Raw genomic sequence first — 20,369 nt, forward strand, 5'->3', positions numbered from 1 at the left:
CAACATTTCTGCAGGCTGGAACTGTACATTTTAACAAAACTGCAGGTGTTGTTGTACGAACATTATTCTGCAGATATGATACCCCAACTTCTACACAGAACCCTGAAAATATGTATAAAAAAGCATGCATATTATTTAGTATAAGCAGCTAAGAAATTCTGTGCCATTATCTGTATATTTTAATAATTGCAACTTTCAATGGTAGTGACATAAAAACAATTACTTTTTGAAATTCCTCTGTGTATATGCATTTGAAACTACACAGCCATTAAAAACAGTCTGTCGAATTAAAGGTTGTGCAATTAATTAAGTGCAAATCCTGTAAAACTGGACCAAGGAGAAAATTCATCAAATGTGTGAAATATGACCTATCTTGTCCAAAAGACAAATATGTTTAAACAAAATATGAAAATTGATGACAAAATTACTGGTAGCAAAATGCACACAGAGCAAATATGAGACAGCTGTACTTTGATTCAGCATGGGAGGTTCACCCTTACAGAATTTGTGATTCATTATCTCCACTGTCTTGTAAAACTTTTCCTAGTTAATCTCTAAAGTACAGTCTTTGTATCTGCGATAGTAAAAATTCTCAATAAAATCACATATAGCTGTTTAGCAATGATTTACTGTCCCTTTCCAGAATCAGATTAGATCTATTATAAATTGGATGTGACTATCCAGCAGCGAGCTTTCACTCTGACACCTGCAATCTTTGTCTCTTGTGGCTGCTTCTTCCAGTCGACTTCCCAGCCTCAGTGGTGTGACCCACGTGGGGACACAAGCAGCTGAGCAGTCACAGGCTGGGCTCAGGGCTGCATGGGGCTCTGTCCTGAGTTATGGTCTGGGCACCTTGCAAGGCACAGCTAGGTGTCTTCTTGGCACCTAAATATTTTGCTGCTAGGTGTCTCTATGTTGACAGCCATGAGGCTGGATGCCTGGATCCTGTTCCAATGGGACTTGCATTTCATAGATCAAATATTGGTATACCTGGTAACTATGTTCTGGTTCACCTGTGTTCACAGGGGCCACAATTTGAAGGGTTTTACTGGCCAAAAAAAAGCCCCAAATGTGACTATTTCTATTTTACCCAGCAACCCATTGACAAGGAGGTCTATGGAGAGCTATAGATTCTCAGCCTGACACAACTTGAAGGTACATTTCTGATATCTCAAGAAATTATTCTAGCAATAAGGCAACAGTTGACTCCTGTTGCCAGCTTTTGGCACAAGTGGTCCCCCAGGAGCACACACAACTTGCTCGCTGATAGGCTGAGACTGGAAACTGTTGCAGTGGCCTACTGGGAGTAGGATTTTCTCATTCCTTTAATTTGTTTAAAGCTAATTATATCAGAAAAAAAGAAGACACAGAGAATAAAGAATTTGGCAGTCTATCAGGAGTTGAAGTTCAAGGAACCCACAGAATGTTTATAATAAAAGCAGAAAATGTCACAAAAAATGTTTGGGGGAGATAGTAGTCAGGATGGACTTTTCCATGGGACAGGATCATCTAAAGGGTTCATGACTCATTTCTAGGCAGAGAGAAGCATCTTCCTTCAGCAAATCAAGCAATACAGACTGAACCACCTTTCTCTTTGCTTCATTTTCTACTTGCAGCACAGCCTTGCAGCTATGCCAATGCATTGCCCCAGAGAAGTGGGGGCATGAGACAGGGAATTCTGCTTGGCAGCAGGGACTCTAGGTGTTTGAGAAAATCCCTCAAGCACACTTAAAATTAGCTTACTTGTATTTACACGTGTATGTCATTTTCATCCTGAAGGACACATGCAAACTTGATGATTCTTGAAGAACGCACTGTGTCTGTCAGGAGCTATGACTTCAAGCAACTGTGTTTGCAAGGTGAGCATGTATAATGTTCACCAGACGTACTGTATTACATGCGCTTGACATTAGAAGCAGGTTTAAGGCTTCACAAATCAAAATCAAATTGTAAAGTGGATGGTAGAGAGGAGGCGGACGGCAGGGAATGCTAGGAATACAGCCTGTTATTTTCATATTAAAATGTAATGGTGCCATTAAAGTTAAAACCACTGTTAAACTTGATTGAGTAAATTAGTTAATTAACCATAGCATCTAATGCATTCCTCCAAGGCATACCTCAGTTCCTCAAGATAGAGGCTTGATAGAGTTCCAGTTGTACATTATCCTAGCTGTGAATTTTAGTATGATTACACTCTTGGAGTGGCTTACTATTTGCCAATGAAGAATGTAAGCTGTCTTTTGAATTAGCAGTTGATTAAAAATTAGCATGGACAAATTGAAACGTTTCTATTTATTTATTTTTAATAGAAAATTCTCCCTGCTCTTTCTCTGTTCTTTTTCTGAAAATATGATAAAAAAAAAAGTTCAAGGTGGAACATATTGGCCATCTCTCGTTACTGTTAAGGAAGGAAGATTTAATTCCATTCTGTCACAGCAGAACAGACTATTCTGATGTATCCAAACCCAGTGCTCAATAAAACTCTGATTTGACTCCCATTAGCTTATCCAAACTGAGGCATTAGGAAGCCATACAACACCTGCCTGATGGTGGTGCTCAGCTTGGTTTCCTTCATTACTTATATATGATTAGTAGAGAAACTTTATTCAGAAGGGACAAAAGTGCACACAAACAATTCAGTTATGTCAAGTGTAAAATAAACATATTCAAGGCTGTTTAGAACAAGGGCTATCACTTCTAACCCAGCTCAGATTATACAGTACTGAAGTCACACGGTAAAGTGTAGGTCTTCCTTTCAGCACGTGGCAACCTGTCCAGGAAGGCAGCTTCCCTCCATGGTTCCTTTCACCTCTAGACTGCTACATCTGCAGCTTAAATATATAAATTATTTTTTTTTTCTTCCTGACAAACCTCTAGACAGATTGCTAGCACCATTTATATAGTTAAAGATCTAAGAAATGTTAACTTTTACATAAATAGTTTTGCTGGTCCAAAACTGCAGGTGCAAAATCTGCAGATATAAGTTACAAAAACCACAAAAAGTCTGGGTATGCCCCTTATGAGACTAAGCTAGTTTCCCTTGGGACAATACAACCTAACACAATTTCACAGTTTTTATTTTTTTCTTTGGCTTTTCTTCTGGGGATTGCTGATGTGTGTGTGTGTGTGAGGGGGATAAGGGGGGAGACACGGACAAATGATCATAACCATCAAGAATGTTGATGCTGTGACCTAGTTGCTATAAACTAAGAAGCAGTCAAGGTTTGTTACCAAAGCTGAAGGTATCAGTCTGTGCCAAATACGTCTTTCCAGCAAAGATTCTTTTTGGATGTATCACAGAAGTTGCTCGCTACATCTGCAGTTGTCATACTTAAGATTCACTGTTACAATAAAAAGCTTAAATGTGAAAATCACTTTCAAATAAAAAAAAGGGAAGAATAATAGTAAAAAGACTGGAATAAAAAAATGAAACAACATGCCAAAAAATATCATTCAGACTTTTTAAAGAATTCAAAGAAAGAAAGGTAAGATAGAATTTTCAAATATGAGTTCTGAATTTAATAATGTAAATTTTACTGAAGAATCTTTTTGCAGGAAAAAGGGCCACAAAGCTTGGATCATGGAGTCTGCATCTAACAACCAAGTTTACAAACGAGGTAGAGTAACACACAGCTTTTCTGACATAGAAATACCATGCGAACAAGAAGCTGGTTTATTGTGAAATCTGTGTTTTATTAAGAAATAAAATATATTTCTGCCTATCAAGATAGCAGACTGACTATGTTTTCCTTTAACTACTTTATTTTCAAAGCAGCTGGCTGAGTTTCAGTGTTGTCAGAAGCATCCCTGTTATCCATTTTTATTACTTTCCCAGAAGAAATTTCATTTCTTCAACAGAAATTTTTAAGACTTAGATTTTTCAGTCAGAGGACTGTTCAGAACTTTCTCATCAAAATACTTTTTTTTTTTTTTCAAAAACAAACTGCACATTAACATTCCTGGTCACATTTTTTCACATTTCCCCATCCGTCTACAGTAGTACCTCCAGTGCAGTGCCAGAGCTAAGTGACTGTGCGAGGTGCGTTTCTGTGGCATGTATGCATAACTTGACCCACACAGCAGCACACAAATGGCCAGCCAACTTATTTCATACCTTTTGAGTGTATGGCTGACCATTTTCTAATTTATTAGGCATAGCACTGCCACTGAGATATTTTCCCTAATCTTCATCACCTTGGGGATGCTTAATTTTGAAAGCATTAGGACACAATCATGACAACTCCCTTATGAAAATATGGTCATTTTTCTGCTCTGAAGAAGCTTAAAACTGATCCCTCAAGCTACATTGCTCTGTTTTACGTGATCTCCGTGTCGGTTTTCTACCCTTTTCTCTTCTGCCACATGCAATAATGAAGTTTCCCCAAATGAGTTCTGCTTTCTTTTTCTTTTCATTTTGGCTAACAGACACTACTTCTTGGAAAATCACTCACTCCGTGTGGATAACCTCAGTGCAAAGTGCAAATGTGACAAATTTCATCATCTATCTCACAAATGTCCAAGGGATCATAAACAGTCTAAAGGACAATTAGTCAGATATCCATATTTTCTGTACCATAAACTGTCTCCTTTAGGCACAAGCAGTACCTAAACTTAGCATATATTTCTTCTGTATGGTGAATGCGTTTTTTTTTTTCTTTTTTTTTTTCCATTGCTTACTTGATACAAACAATCTTCCTGAAGGTCAAAATATTGATCTAACTCAACCCAAGGGGCTCATTCCCATCCAGTGATAGATGTGTGGTACCTGTGAGATAATGGACTCATGGGGATAACCTATGAAAAAGACAGTGGAGTGGGTCTTAAAAGAACACTGCTAAAATTTCAGCACTATTGAGCTTGTTCTCCTTTATCTCTTCTTAAGCATAACAATGAAACTGTAAAGAGAACATGCAAAAGAACTTGGGTATATTGGGTCTTACTGTACGATACCTATCATATACCTATGAGTTAATAAAGAAACAAAAATACTTGTCCATTATCAGTGACAATGGCTCTACATTTTTTTTTGTTAAAATCTCTGACCTGATATCCAAATTCTACCTAAAATTAGAAGCCATGTAATGACGACATTTGGCTGAGCTGAGGGAGAAATTTGCTGAAGAGGAAATTCCCTCTTGAATAATTAAGTAAGTCACTTTTCTCTGTTTTTCTCCTTTCCTCATCACATTTCTAGTATATGGAAGGAAGTAATATTCTCTTTCCACTGTTGATGAGATAATACTGATGATCCAAGTCATTTCTTGCTACTCTTAGATATATAATAAGGAATCAAAGATTAGTGGTGAAAGTCAGCTACTTTTACCAAATTATAGCATGCAATTGATTTAGTGATAGGTAGGCATGAGTCATCTTTTAATTAGATCTTTAACATAATCAAATAATTGAGATTTTATTCTGACATTCAAACAACAATAGAATTTCAGTTTTAAATATTCAGCGATGAAAATTTATGCAAGATATCTACATTGTTACTTGTATATTTATACTCATTGTCCTTTTCAGAAGCATGTTCCTAGATTTCTATACTAAAAGGCTGTCACCTAATAAGTATAAGGAATGTATCATCAACCAGGAAGGATGATGGTTGCAGATGCAGCTGTGATCGGGTAGGATACACAGACATGTACAATAGTTATTTTATCATTGATAAAATCAGTATATATATACAAGAATACAGATCACAGACTAACGTCCCACCCTTACTTTTCATAGTTTTCCATCACTTTGTCAGTTGACTGTCTTCTCAATTCAGAAATTTTTAGTGCTCTGAATGTGAGAAACTTTCTATTATTTTGCTTCTCTCAGTCACATCTTTATTATTATTACTCCTTCAGCACTCCTGTCCTCTGTGTTGGTCAACCGTTTTCCCCAGGGGATCCCCTTTCTTATTCTTGCTTTTCTCCCTAGACCTTCACTCCAGGCCAACAATTTTTAGCCAAATATTTTCAAGGTATCAGGTCTAACATTCTTATATGCTGCATCTATCTGAGCGTTACTACTAATTTTTAAAGTTTATTTTTATTTTTTATTTTTATTTTTTTACACAGACTTACAGCTGTTCTGATATCTCTTCTAGAGCAGATTATAACCAACTAGCTAAAACACAACCCTTTCATGTTCTTTCCAAATGCTTTACCTCTCTTTTATAACTATCACCTCTTCCTCCTCCTCATCCTCAAAGATCTGATATCTCTTCTTACTCCTTTCTCACATCTCCTCCATATCAGTATTATTGCAGTGCTGAACCCCACCTCGTAAACATTGCTGCCAACCACTGGTGCTCTATTTTTCTTCTCACTCTTGTAGCGCTGATGGTAGTTTAGTCTACTAGATGCAAGGGTCATTGCAAAGTCAGTAGCCAGGAAAACTATGCTAATCCATTAAAGTCTTTAGAGTTTACTATCTGAGAAATTCCATGCTCTCTGGCACTTCAGAGAATCGCTCACCATGCATTACACTGTCTAATAGCATCCTGCGTAGGAAATATATGTATCTGACTCCATCTTTAAAACAGAGGTTTAGAAAAACACAGAAACCTTCTTGTCTGCTGATTTTTTGTTTGTTTTGTTTTGTTTTCCTTATGTTTAGAATCATAGAGCTCAATAGTGTTCATGCCAGCTGTGTGCCAGCACTCAGGACTGGGTGGAGACTTTTGGTCCTCTCTATATTAGAATCCAGTTTTGTTGTAGAAAAATGTCTAAATCAATACTGCAAGAATATGAGCTTCATAATAAAGAGTTAATCCTAGATAAGTTTCATAGTTTTAATAGATATTTAACAATAGTTTAAAGAATTATTGTTTTCCTATTTAAATATCTACAGTAGCTCTAAGTACCAGTTGACTTGGGCTCAGTGAAATGCAAATTTTGTAAAATCCAATCCATCAAGCAGAAATTTTACTACAAAAGGGTTTCACAGAAATAATAGCTGTCAGCTAACAATTAATGCACCCAACATGCTTAAGTACTGCACTGAACTTTAATGAAAGGTTACCGAGTCTGTTAAATTGCTTCATACCTTGTAAGACTAAGTTAAGCAAAAATTAACATCAGTATTCTGAGAAAAGAGCATGCAAACAAAATTCACCTTAATGATGGGGGAGTGTAATGTTTTCACTGAATATTTTGAACTATGATTCCATTAGAACATTGTCAAGAAACTAACAATGTCACTCCGTTTAACGTTCAGAACAAACACATTTTGGGATTTCATCTAAAATAACTCTGCATCAGGTGTGAACATACAGGTGTATTTAAAACCACGTGCAGTTGCTCTCAAATATAAGCACATAAATACCCTGGAAATCTGTTCTTCGGTGTCTATAATACTACTGACCCCTGCATTCCGATAAAGGCTTGTTTCACTGACTGGAAAAGGTCATTTCGGAGCAAGGTATTGTAGCAAGCACCACAGCACACCATTTTGCTAGGTTGATAATGTTTCTTGTACTGTTAGCGCTCTGAATACTAGGCACTCTCCTCTGCTGAGTTCTTATAAACATTCCCACACTTTAAGTAATACTTGGCAGCTTTACTACTGTTGTCAGGAACTAAAAGGTGCAATAACCCCATACACAATACAAAAGATCAAACCATCAGATCATAACTCATTCCCAAAGGGCAGTCCAGTAAAAGTGATAAAGGAAACCACACTCCAAGGACTTCCTCAGGCCACTGCCCTGGATCATTAGGACTACTGATACTGCACATCTCTTGCCAGAAGCACACAGCTAGTGCCTTCCCTGATTATCTCGCAGTGCTGGCTCTCTAGCTGCTCTCTGCTTGGTAGCCTCTCCAGACTGTCCCCCCCCCCCTTCTTATCTGCAGGGGCAGAAGTTTCTACTCTGAATGGACAGCTATTTAAGCTCTTTGATTATCACTTTGCACTCTTATTATCAATATTTGAAATAGGAATATTTCTAAAAACAGTGCTGAATATGATTGTGTGGGCTGCTTAGTAAAGCTGCAAGGACCACAGCTTGGGAAGAACAGAACCAGCCCTTTTCCCTTCTGCTCACTTGGGGTTTATAGAAGCACAACAATAAGCACACACACATTTATGTTAGAGAGAGTCTGAGCACCAAAAGTCCAGACCGAGGCAGGCATATTCACGTTTTCCTGTTTGTCTGATGAACGCACAGTGCTCACCTTTACTACATTACTAATTTAGCAGACCAGCAGTTAATCTCTGTTTTAAATTAACTGTTTGTAATCTTCTTACACACGTAAGAAGAAATCAAGTGCAGAATTAACTGAAAGAATGGAAGCCATCTCCCAAAATACAGTCAGACGAAGGTTCACCTGGAAAGATGAACATTAGAAGTAGAGGCATTTTGAATGCACACAAAGAGATGAGAGTGCTGAATTCTGTGGGATGAAGCTGTGTGTGTACATGTATGCGTGTAAACCAAAAAGGCAGAAACCATTATACAAATATGAGATTTGTTCCTGTTTGAAGCCAGGTAGCCATACTTGCATGGCTTGAAGCCTTTTTTTTTTTTCCCCATCAGTATTTAATAGTTTTGTGCTATGGCTACACAGTTATCAAGTTGACTCAGAGAGGATTTGTAGTTGTCCTGTGCACAGGTAGAATGAGCTCATATGGGCGTTATGCACACTTTCTTATTTGTTATGAAGTCATTTATTAAAGAATGTGTTCAACAGGAAAATACAATTTACCCCTTCCATTATCCATGCTGACAAGAGTGCTAACTGTTGGTCCCAGACTAGACTCTGACTCTGCAAGACAGCTGTCATCAAAGCAGCAAGACAAAAACATTCAGAAGAATGCCAGTGCTCAGAAATTTTCGTCTCTTACCCTCTTCATCTATCAGTAGAACAATTATTAGCCTCTAAAAACAAACAAAAGAAGAAAAAGAAAAATTGAAGACAGACCACATCAAGGCACGCAGGAACTCATGATGCAATTTGGTAGTGAAGCTTAGTACCCCCTAGGTGTGCCCCCTACGGATAAACAGAAGGAATGGTAAATTTAGCATCTTACACACACACTAAATTCACTTAATTAACAGTCTCTATTTCATGCGTACCATCAGCATGCTGTGTGTCCTTTTCCAAGTCTACCCACTTTATGGGCCCAAGGAAGGTTCTCTTTAATGTAGAAGTGCAACATATAAAATGCAACCGATACAGCAACCCTTCCCCACTCGCATATTTTCTTGAGATTCTCTAGACTATATTCATGAAAAATGATTTACAAAATACAAATAGATTTTGGCATGAAGTAAGCTTAAATTGACTGCTTTCTATCAGGAATTAATATTAACCAGAGCTTGTCAGTTACTAAATATTTATTTTAGGAATACATACAGCCTCTGCTTTCATGTAGGTTAAGCTGTAATCTTTGGCTTGTCAGTTCCAGGATATAGCAGTGGATAAATCATGCACTCTTGAACTGATAGATGTCAGAGCAGTTGTATACAAATGGAGGGATATGTCAATGAACACCCTAGTTTAGGTTACATTTACTATAAACATTGACATTCCTTTGCAATGAGACCATTTGCTGGCTAAGCAGTCACAGCTTCACAGGATTTGATGCTTTTGTGCTCAATCAGGTTCTAATGATTTCAGATGTTTGCAATTAATGAACCATTAGATTAATTGGTGGAGTACGGAAAGACTGGTTTAAGAATTGGGTCAGAACCACGGACAAGCTATTACCTGAAGTGACAGCAATCACCAGAGGCAAAACAGTGAGAAATTGAATTAATGATTTTTCACTCTCTCTTTCACTTTTGGCAAAAATTAGCACTGGACCTGTGTTTAAACAGAGAACACCAGAAGTGTTAGGGGCATGTGGTGAAAAAGAAACATTCTCATCGTTCCTCATCTTTGTAAATGGAGGATCTCAATCTTTACCACACAGACTCTCTGTTGAATATAAAGAAGTTACCATATTTCTTCTGGATCATCCAAATCCTACCCCCATCTCCCTACCCCCTGAAGCTTTCCTCCAAAGTCAATGTATAATATTAATTATGTACCACACAGGGCACCTTAGTAAGATGATTAAGTGTACTTCAGAACCACTGAAATAAATAAGCCTCGCATCAATATATGATCATGTAGGCTTGGTAGAAACCCCAGGGTAGCCATCCTTTAGATAGCGTACATAAGGACGTTTACTCCCAGTAGATCATTGGTGCTTAAATTCCGACAGTGTGACAAGTTATCACAATGAGATGATGGCAGTTTCGCTGAATCTGTAATTTCAAAGACTAAAATTAACCCTGGATGTACAATATAGTTTTGACTATTTTCTTTCCAGGAATGGGTGTATTCTAATCATGTCTTCTTTCACTTTGTGATGCAGTACTTAAGAAAACAAGAATGTATATGGTGGCTGCCACTGCCATGTGTGAAATTCATACATGGGTATTAATACACTTCTAGAGAAAAAGTAATGAAATGCAGCAATTGTATGAACTAGATCACATGAACTGTGGCTCAAAGGAAGCAAGAACGTGTTGTACTGCAAAAATAAAAGGGTGTGCTATTTTCTGAATTCTGCATTATGTGAATTGTGCATTACAGCTCATGGCTGGAATGTAAGATAAATAGTAGGAGTGACCATTTTCCTTTTGCACTGATTAACTGTAGACTGGGTGCATTTAAGTTATAGAAAGTATTTCTGTTAAAGTCAATCTGTTGTGGATACGGCTTTAAATTACCCTGAATAGGTAATGTATCCCTTCATGGTGCAGTTTTGTTCTTGGCATCATGAAGAGGTTGATAGACTCTTCCTGAGATAAAATCTTTTTTTTTAGGTTTGTTATTCCACAAGGGAGTGCAACTATTCTGGATCTTCTTGTCCTTTCATTTCCCTAAATTCCAATTTTTGCAGGTAAACTTAAATGTGTGGTGTGGATTTTGATTTTACAGGAAGTATCTTGGTTAGTGCAGAAGGAAAAAAATGCGTTTAAGGTAGTTTCAAAGTTAACTATGGATTTATGTAAGTTCTAAGTATTCAACACATCTGCTTTTTAATATGAAAAAGAAAAGAAGCTCAGAACTTGCAATTTTTTACAAATGAAATGTCCCACTGATTTCTGAATAATAGCTAGGATTAGTGCCATAACTACGTCACATATTAACACCCATTTCCATCTTTTGCCTGTGCACCATTTAGGTGATTAAAATGGGTTTTACCAAGCTCTCACATTTTTCTCCCCAAACTTAAGTCCAATGTGCTATAAATAAATCTGGCAAGACAACAAACAAAAAAAGTTTTTTAAGGTCTCACGACCTACAATAAAAGAGAGTCTACTCTCCTACAGTAAAACAGAGCCCACTGAGTCAATAGGAGACCTTTCACTAACGTTTGACTTTGAATGACGCAACAGAAAAACAAAGCATTGTATTTCACATGTGTAACACATGATATCTCTAAGTAAAAGATGCCTGTGGTACAGAATAAGAACACAAACAACCAGGGAACTTTATTCCATACTTCTCTCTTCCCTAAGAGCTTTCATGTACCTGGTCCCAGTAACTGCCCCATTCCTCTAAGGAGTTTTTTTTTCCCATATCAGCAATCCTCCACCAAGAGCTTCAGAAATTGCTGGAGTCACAGCTACTTGGAGGAAAAGTGGGTAACAGTCAAGGGTGTGGATAATAGATGGACAATACAGTAATCAACCTTAACAGCCCTCAAACAGTTATGAGATATTTAAGACCTGCAAAGCAGCTCTTCCTTTCTACTGCATTTCTATTAATATCATATTTATGAGACAGACAAGGCCAGCAAGAGTCAATGAGACTCTCTCAACTGACTTGAACATAGACTGGAAGAGTCATCTAGGACAAATGCACAATAATCCTATTTACCCGAGTATTCCCAATTAATATCAGTGAGATTACTCAAGAGAATAAGAGCTTGCAGGATGAGCATCATAGGACAGAATAAGTGTTTTCTTACTTATATCTAAAGTATAAGACACATTTATTTCATTGAAGATGTTGGGAGGGGGGAAATGCAAAAACATCCAGAGGTAGAATCTTATCCCTTACATGAAGAACAAAGGATATAAATGTGAATCATTAAAAGGCAAAAAAACAAAAACAAAACCTCTAAAGGCACTGTAAATAAACCCCTGTAATTATGCATCACAAAAAAGTCAACTGCAAATGGTTCAGTAATCTCATACCAAGCTTACTAATAATCATTGCAATATTCTCCATCTCCCCTAAGATAATGAGCAGCACGGTGGATGTTGTAAAAATAAATAAATAAACATACAAGCAACAATTTCTCATCTAAATATTTAACAAAAATGAATGGGCTTGCCTAAAGGTTTGAGATTGAGCCCCGGTGTAGCAAATTTTTAATTTGTACTATTTTCCTAGTTTTAAAGGGGAAGAAAGCTCATCTCATCTAAGAAGGGGAGTTCAAACTAAATAACGCTTTCATGACAACCTAAAAATAAAGAAATAAAACATTTTTAATAATTTCAAAACTACCAAAATTAGCCTAAGTTAAAGGCAAACAATAGTAAACAACTTGGTCATATCAAAACGTATCTTTCCCATTAACATTTCTATAGTTCCCCAATTACACTATAAATCAAAAGTAATACAAATAGACAATGTAATAATGAGAACACATAGACTGCATCAAAAATTAAGATACCAGCTTTTTCTTTACTCTTGGTAATCATTCTGTTAACTTGTCCTAGTTTACTTTCTTGGCAGCAGGGATATAGTCAGAGAAAGTGAATTTACACCGTGGTGAATAACTTGTAAAATTTTGTCCAAAAATATTCTGAGAGGCTAACATATTTTCTACTAAAGTGGATAGCATTGCATTTTATTCCCAAAATGTGATCTTCTACTATACATAGGGATGTAACAGGGAAATCAAGTCATGAAAATATTAAAAGGTGTATACCAAGCACCAAACTACTGACTCTCTGGTTAACCACCAGAACACTTTTCTACAATTCCCTTCCACCTTAGAGTTTCTGACCCACTGATACCTCCTCCCTCATTGTCAGCATGTGACTCTTAGGTGATACTATTGGCTGTGAAAAGATCTTTCATAAGTGGGTTGAAGTGATGTTCCAAATATTTCAAATTTTCTTTTGCAGAGGGATGAGAAGGGAATCAAACTGTACTCAGCACAGGGCAGGACCTGAAGAACGCATCACTTTGCTGCATCTCTGAATTTGATGGCTTGGCATCCCAACTCGCTCACTGCAAGCCACTTGCTCAATATATCTCAGCTCAAGTCCTCTGTTTTTTGCTTATCTGTTACATTTCTATCATATCCATTACTACACTGGAGTCCTTTGACAAGGAAGAATTATAAAAATGACTAGAAATGGTTTTTGGCAGTTGTGAATGCAAGTGATGCTACAAAAAAGGAAAGCAACTGACCTAGGAAACAGAAGAAGCAGAGCTACAGGGGAAGAATTTAGACGTCTTAGATAAAGGATAGTGATAAAAATATGACTTCATAGTTTTTAAAGCACATCAGCTCCGCTAGATGCAGGCTTTGCACACAAGATGAAAGCACTAGGTTGTGGATAGGGAAGCACAAGGATGTTAAAATAAATGCAATTAACTATCAGTGTTTGTCTTAATGCACATGCTTCTTAAACATCACCACTGCTAATGCAGTGATAAATTGTACAGGGTAGAAAAGGAGATTAAATTATCTATTGTTCCTTTAACACTTTCTTTGGCTAAATAGCATAACAATATTTTCAAGGTTACTGTTAAAATAACAGGGTTGTCCAGTGAAATTTATCCCCACTGGTGTTTGTGTACTGTATATATTTATACCACATGAGCAGCCCACAAATTCTCCTCATAAATGCTGTTATCTCCACTGCTAGCTGTTTCTCATTTTTATGGTAGTATAACTTTAAGGTGTGGTATACGTACCGTTATACCTCATTGCATACAGCTTCTGATGCCCCATTAGGCTCTGATTCTGGGGGGTGCAGACTTCCCCATACTCCCTGACGTCACTTGGTCCTCCTCTTTTTCCCCTTCAGCACTGCAGTACTACAGCCCTGTGCACCTGACCACCACGCAATGAACTGTGCTGCTGACTCAATCCACCCTTAGTCCTGTGAAGTTTGTCTGATCCCTATCTGACCGCTGCTCAGCATCCCATCTCCCCTCCTGATCAGGAGCTTCTCTTCCAGACCAAAATAAAGAAAAGATTTCAAAGATAAGCACATCACCATCACATCCATTCTTTTAGAGGTGTAACAAGAACACATTTTCATTAAAAAAATAATAAAATAGGTATTCATCATAGAAAAGTTGCCAAAAGGTCTACTGAATTGGGAATTGTTTTGGGTGTAGGACAAAACTAAGATAACTTTATAGGGGAGGAGAAAAGGCGCTCAAGCATACAGTTTGCAAAAAAAAAAGCACGCATCATAACAGGCTTATAAGTAATGAAAGCCTATCTACGTATCAATCTGTCAATGCATCCACACACACAAAATGATTAGTATCAGTGGAACACTGAATTTTCTTGCTGTTCACATCCATCTGTCCTAAAGTTTGGTGCTGCTAACTCCAGAGTTCTGAATCTGAACTCAAATGTTGTTTTCTCCAATTTTCTTTCCTTTTATGACCTTTTTCTGTTGCTACCTTGATTTATGGTCATTTGTGTGATTGCATTGCTTTGCTTTATGGCAGTTTATGTCATTCTGGTCTTGTCATAAATGACTACCATAAAGTGAGGTAAAATATCATAAAACATTAGTGAGTCACTGATATTCAAGGTTCTTGAGTACAAGCGCTGACAGGTAGCAACCACAGAAGAAACTGTGCCATTCGAGGGATGTATCATTATGAATAATGTGTGTACTGGGATCTGGATGAAACAAATGCCACTATGACTTCGGTTGTCAGTGGAAACAATGTAAAGGGCAACTCTGAGTTATTTTTACAAGTTTAAAAATCTTACATTCCTAGAGTGGTTTCTTTTACAATAAAACACTTGGAAATGGAAGCTGATTTGTTCCGCTGTAAAATTTCTCATTGTATTTCATGTATATCTAAAAAGGCTAGCTGGGAGTGAGCTGAGACGACTAATAATCTGTGTGCTGAAATCAGATTACTTTTGTAGACATGATCATTCTTGCGTCTTTGTCCATCTTTGGTCATTTCTGTTTATTAGCACTGAGTTTGTATGATGTTTTGGTGTTTTGCCTGCAGCAGCTGGAAGGTATACATTACTGTGTTATTTCAGGCATACCCAGAAATCCTAAACTGATTATTTTGATATATTCTAGTTAAAACACATTTTATCCAATAATCTAAGCACTTATTATTCTTATTACCTTCTTAGTTAACAGTATTCCAAAGCATTAATGCTTTTCCTCAGCTTAGAAAAATCAACCATTGTAGTGCATGTATTTCCAAATAAATATGAAAATAAAATACAGAAATCTTTTCCCACTTATGTCTGTATTATGAATCCTTTAATGCATTAAGAATCACAATGGCTGTTTCCACTATAAATTCCTACTATCAGTTGCTCTTATTTTATAGGATAACTTAATTCTAGAATGAAAATGTGTATTTGCTGAATTTAAAACTGGGATGCAGTTACCATTAAGAAATATGGAGATAACAGTTTGGAAATTTATATTTGTTATATGAATGTAAAGAACATTGTTAGGATTTTTAAATGGATTTTTTTAATTTTATACTATTACTGCAAAGATAAAAGACTTATCATCTAAAATCTATTTAGTATATAGTGACATGCCATTATTTATTGGATTAGTTCTCTGGATACTTTGGGGGAGAAAATGATTTTTAATGCAGAAGGAAAATGTTTTTATTCTGTGAAAGACTACACTTGTACAGCATTTCATTACGTCTGTTGCTGCATCTAACCTTTAACACCGAGTTAGAGCTCTATTGAGGAGCTCCACAAAGGGAAAATACTAAAAATAAAAACTTACATTCCCCCAAATATGTTAGACTTGATTGTGTTTAATGCAATACCTCTCCCATTTTGGAAGTTGTATTAGTTTCTTTGCTGTTCTTTAATGCAGTAACTTAAGATAGAGCCACTCAATATCACCAATACCCAGGGATCTAATTCCCACTCTCCACCAATCTATTTTATCCCAGTCTTAATGGTTTTGGCCTTTTACAACACATTCAGCTTAGATTTGCCACTTCATGTCAATCCCTTTGTGCTGCTCAGGTAAGCAAGTCAATTTGACCACATAAAAATTCCCTCTGGAAATGGAAGCCCATGGTGCTGCAGAGGTTGTGCAGCCCCCGTGCTACCCACCGCTGACCTGCGCTACACCTCTTGTTGAGCTGAATTTACTGTGATTGAGAGTGCTCTAGGTGTCCAGAGAAATAGGAGAGCCCAACTTCTGGCTCTGCCAGATGATGTGCAGCCTCTGCCAAATTCCCCCCACCCACCACAGTAAATCCATTTGGAGATGCTCTTAATTTGTATAAGTGGATGAGGAACCAACAGCTTCTGGTACTGTACATGAGAAAAGCTTGAAGATACACATTTTCATGTGAGAGAGGGGGAAAAAGTGGGAAGGAAAATAAAGCACCTTGAGCAGACATACAGCTCCTGACTTGCAGGAATATGAGATCAATCTGCTCTATTTTAATAGGTAAGAAAAGGTAATCTTATCAGAAGTATCCCACTGCAATCCTAAGTTGGTAACTAAGAACTGAGTTAGAAAATAATCTTTAGCCCACCAGTCAAATGACATGTTCACTTGTATATCACCTAGATTGTGTATTGCTTTTGGAAGCACCTTTTTTTTTTTTTTTTCTGCCACGTGATTTCCATGCTAGTCAATGCTGGAGATGCTGGAGCATGCAAATCCTTCCCTTGGTACAAAAGCAGCAGCCAAGGGGATGGCTTCTAACTCCTTCCTGGCTCACATTCCCATGGGGAGTCCCTTGAAAAGAAGTGCCTGCATCCATTTCACCTCTGCTGGGTGGAGGGAGATCTTGCACAGTTATCTCAGCACTTGGGACAATTAATTTCAGGTGACAACAATGCTTATGAAACAGGGTTTGTGTGTGAATGCAAGGACAAAGTTCCCGCTACCTTCGAGGATGACAGGATCAGGCTCCCTGTCCTTAGTGCTCCAGAACTGCTTCTCTCAGCACTGGAGCTCCGTTCCCTCCTCAGTGCTGAGCAGCATTACGGAGGTTATTGTTGTGCATATAACAAAGCTGAAGCAAAATATCACCGCCAGCAAAACTGCAGTGGAAATTTATTTGTGTAGGTACATTTTTGGCACTGTCTCCACATAGAATACCTGGCAAACGCCTGTGAAAAAAATCAATGCAATTTGGGCCGTCCAGGAATTCTAGAATTACTATTTCAGCATTGCATATAATGAACGTGTATCAGACGATCTCCAAATTACACGAATCTCTAAGGCAGATGATCAGAAATTACAATTCTGCTACAGGGAGAAGTCAGTCCTTTCCTTTCTTCAGAGCAGAATGCAAGCATGCAGGGATGGCTTTGTCTCCCCCCAGCTCCCCCCCCCCCCTTTTTTTTTTTTGAGAAACACTGAAAATATTGCCTATTCTTTAAGAAACAAATGCATTCATCACTGCTGATTCCCCAGGGAATGTATGAATCTAGCGTATCTGAGTTGCTTAAGAGGTGAAATAGTTTTTGCTCTTAATACTATGGGCTGTTTGGCTTTTGAATTAATATAAAAAGGGTTGTTCCAAAGCAACACACCCTGCACAACTGAGGCATTTTACCAATAGATTGGTTTTCATAAGAAAGATACCCAGCTTGTGTCCACCCATTCAACAGTTACAAAAACTGTTTCTGTTTCTATAATAATGGATATTCTCTATCAAAAATGATAGACTGCCATTTTCTTACAGAGCAAGAAAACTCTTATTTAAAATAAATTTTGAAAACAACACACAGTTTTCCTTCCTTTCAACACCTCCCCCAACCCCCCAAAAGCTGTTGGATTGTTTGACATACAGTACGTTGTAAGCTATTTTATTACTAAGTAGTCTTCCACTAAGTATGTGAATTGTATTGCCGTGCACATGGGAACATCTAAAATTTTCACCAACAGTAATTTCTAATGAAAGGCGGTGGATACATGATTAAATGCACCAATAAAGGCTCAGATAAATAAAGGCAATATGGATATATATATGTATATATTTACAAATAATGAAAACATAAGATGAACAGTTGGGCAGTCAAGATTTGTTTTTATCAACTGATAGAATTAGTGGAAATATGGATTCTCTTGAACACACTCTAGATAGTTTGAAGAAAAATTAGAGATATTTTAATTCAACTGAGTGGCAGTCCTTCACTTCTGCTTTCTTATTTTTGTAGAGCTGAAAGTAGCTCAATGATATAATGTTTTGTGAAAGGCTGTTATTTGGAACTTTGATTTCACGGAAAACATTCAACTTATGTACAAATCTTGAAAGAAAATATCAGATATTAGAATTTCCATCAGGATAAAAATGGCAAGAATCACAAAAAAAATAAAAAATAATACATTAATTTCTGGTAAAGCAGACTTCTGGTTTAACATTTTGAAAGATGATCACAAGTTCTTTCTAGCAAATCAGCTAAGAAGTAATAAAGTAGCTTAAACAAGATGCTAAAATCATTTGATATAAACAAAACACAGAGTGAAAAAAAAGGAACTTCACATGAAAAATAAAGAGCACCATCTTTACCTGTGCAGTGGTCTAGATCTAGCATGAAAAGAATAAATTAGAAAAGTCTTCTGTTTCTTTGCCTTGTTGTAATAAGAAAGAGAATGCATGCTCACCCAAGCACAAAGAAATCATTGGCTTAGCATTATGAGGACACTCTGCATGATCTATTCCAAGCTTCGTTACAATTATTGTGACTAAAGACTGAGAAATTTAGCACAACTGAGACTAAGTGATAAATAATGCTTAAGCATATCTGCTTCTTGCATTAAGGAGACAGACTAAAGAGTTAATGCCTCTGATCATCTTTTAATAGCCTCTAGATGCTTTCACACAATAAATAGACCTGTTGTGAAAATACTTTAAACACACAGTGAAATACCACATGCATTGTGCCCTTTAAAATGGTTTAAATAGCACAATTATAGATTTAAAGATTGTAATTGATTTAAATTGGTGGTAGAATGTAAAATTTTATATGATGCATGAAACCTCTTAAGGCTTTAAAACTGTAATTATCTTTGTCAGTCTCCTATTGCACCCCAAAGCTTTTCTTTTAATGATTTAGACATTATAGAAAATAAATGAAATGCTCATATGGATTGCCAAATGAAATGCAATGAGAAAAACCGTGTGATGCTGTACCTTTAGGAAGAAGAGGTTGTGTCAGAGTTTGGCTGAACTCTTGAATTCCCAAGCCCCAGAAAACTGAGAAGTACATAATGAGTAGGTATGCCCTATATTAAAGACACTCACACTAGTTTAGGTGCATCGCTTCATATATACCAGTCTGTAAGCTTAAGCAGATACTTGCCGTGTACAACAAACATTTGCTGCTTGTTTACATTAGAAAAGTGCATGTCGTGGGTATCCAAAGCAAAGATAAGACTTTAGAGAAGAATTTAGAGAAGCTTCTCAATGTCAGAGAAACTAATTAATTATTCACTTCTATATTGGGAAAGAATACACCGTATTTCAAGTATCTATCACATTTATACATAAAACAGCCATCAGGTATGTAGGACCTACAAAATATGTCTTGTCTCTGCTTCCTTATGCAACTCTGTCAGGCAGTTGTGCATATTTGAGGTTGGAGCACTCTACCTGCCACACACATCTGTCTCTCCACTTTAATAGGATTCCACAAACATTCCAGCAGCTCAAGTACATCCAAAACTCAAACAAAATTCAGCCACAGAGGAAAAACAGTCCGGGTCTGATGAAAACACACCAGTTCCAAGACCCAAGATCTAATGCATTCGTTGATACTGCAGTAAAAACAAACCCATCTTGTAGGGTTAAACACTGATCCGCATGATAATCTGATAGTTTGAAGCCTCTAGACATTATTTAATTCCAAAACAAAAACAACATATAAAGTGAAAGAAAAACATTAACTCAAGAAAGATTATTTCAGTTTATCTGACCCACATTTGGAAACTTAAAACAATTTAACATAGCATAGTTCTGTTCAGTAAATGAACAACAAAAAATTCTTCTCAAATCTGTTTATATTCCTGCAGATGTCAATGCTGATACCATTGCACACACAATGAAGTAAACAATTAAGAATTTCTTTTAATTTCTGCTGCTTTAGAAATCCAGTGAAGAAAAAACCCTCAGTGAATCAATGAATTAAAAATTGACAGAGTCACT

Source organism: Cygnus olor, chromosome 16 (assembly GCF_009769625.2).
Source record: "Cygnus olor isolate bCygOlo1 chromosome 16, bCygOlo1.pri.v2, whole genome shotgun sequence".
Classification (NCBI taxonomy): Eukaryota; Metazoa; Chordata; class Aves; order Anseriformes; family Anatidae; genus Cygnus; species Cygnus olor.